Here is a 2,091-nt window from a genome sequence, read left to right on the forward strand (position 1 = left end):
AAATCAGGCATAGGGTTGTCTGGATCCTTGTGCCAGAGATCAATGTAATCGAGGATCGCCCTTGGATCCAAAAGCAGTGGCACAGGTGTGCCTTTGGCTCTAGCGGCCCTTTCTTGTATGTCTTTGATGATTTCTGCAAGTTCATCATCATCAGCTTCATCGTCAGATGGCACTTGGAAGGCAACCTGTTTCTTCTTCGGACTTGGCTGAGGACCTCGACCAGCCGTTGCCTTTGTCTTCAGCAGAGTGGGGCCTGATGAAGAGTTTGGTGCAGCTCAGGAACTCGCTGAGACACCAGAGGCAATAGTGATGCCTGCAGTCCTTTGGCACGTGGCCAGATGTACATGTGCTGAGGACTTTGCCGGAGCAGCTGAGGACTTTGGGGGAGGAGCTGAGGATTTTGGAGGAGCAGGAGCAGCATGAGGAACTGGTCGTGAGGGCTTTGAAGAATCTGGCCGTGAGGGCATTGCTGAGGAACTTGGCTATGAGGGCACAGTTGGTGAAGCACTTGGCTTGTGAGCAGGCTTCTTTGCCATTGATTTTCTAGGCTTGACAGAGGCCTCAATGGCAGCAGCAGTAGCAGAGTCTTCATTGAATTTCCTCACTGCTTCTTTGGCTTGTCTTGCCAACTTGGCTTGGCGTTTGGCCCATTCTTCAGGAAAATCCTCACCACGCTTGATGCTGGTGGGGTCAGCTTCTTGGCCAGGTGCCAATGGAGCTCTTGGGCATGGAGGATTTAGTGTGAATTTCTTCATATACTTTGGAGTAACATACTTGTACTCCCTCCATTCTCTTGCCCATCTCCTTTCAATCCTCTGTATGTGCACCTTGCGCTGATTTTTGTTCTCCTTTCCGAACTTGGCCTCATCAGGTGTGCAATAGTCAGCATAGATGTCCTCAGGTATTTCAAACGCAGTCATGACCTCAGGCCTCTTTCCTCCTTTCTGTGGCTTCTTACCATCTGCCATATTCTTCAGTTGAGGAATTTGAACAATCGAATTCTCTGAAGAAGTATGCAACTTTTCTTCGAGGAACGCTACAAATGAGTTAAGTTGATGAGAACCTAGTGATTCAGCAGCGGACATGAGTACCTGTGAACAGAGTATAGTTGCGAGGAATTTGGAGAGGTCATATGCGTTCTCAGAAAGTTTTTCAAAAAGAACAAGTTTGAGGAATTTGACCAGATGAGCCTTGAAGAATTTCACTAAGCGTTCTTTGTCTTAGGTTCCAGAGTTGTATAGATCGACGATCCACACAATTGAGGAATCTTGAAGAAAAATGATGCTTAGAGAAACGAATCAAGAACAAATGACTAGTGAGGTGTTTTGTGTGTGAGGATTTGAAGAATAAAACACCTTTGAAGATTTTGTAGAGAAAATTTGAATCAAAGAGGGCAGTAAAAATAACTTTTAATTACCCTTGATGAAGAACACGACAAACTGAGAAGTGTAGATTTGAAGCTCGTCAGTTTAGATCTTCCACGCCCTAACTCGACGGAGGAAGACAGCTACGGCGGCGGCGGAGTGAAGATTTCTGCGGCCGGCGCGAGTACGACGGCGACGAGGTCGAGGCAGTGAAGCTCTTCCTCACCGGCGATGATGGAGTAGCGGCGGCGCTAGGGTTTGAGAAGCTCGAGTGAGATAGAGCGGTCGAGCGGAGTAAAGGAAGTGAGGAAGGGGTGAGGGGGTATTTATAGTCGCAGTGAAAAAATGTTCGCCCGAAGATTTAGGACGAACGTGCCCCTGACCCTTCTCATTCGCATGACATGTGTCACCCACGTACTAAAAAGTGGAGATCGTGTTAGATCGTGGGTGAATAGATAAGTCTATCGTGGGATACGGAACGGTTTGAGCGGCAAAGCCGAAAATTTGAATAAGATAAGTTAAAAGTTCCGTTCGCAATTTCTTCAGCTGACAAGGACACAGTGAAGATTTTGAACGAGTTTCAAATAGAATGCACATGAAGAATTTGTGAATAGATTGGGCTGAGTATAGCATAGAGGGGAAAGGGTCCGATCACATTCACTTAGCAGAAAACGCAACTTGAAGAAATAGCCATAAGTGAATGCTGTAGAGGACGTAAACCCATATA

This window comes from Triticum dicoccoides, chromosome 5B, assembly GCF_002162155.2.
Source record: "Triticum dicoccoides isolate Atlit2015 ecotype Zavitan chromosome 5B, WEW_v2.0, whole genome shotgun sequence".
NCBI classification, from domain to species: Eukaryota; Viridiplantae; Streptophyta; class Magnoliopsida; order Poales; family Poaceae; genus Triticum; species Triticum dicoccoides.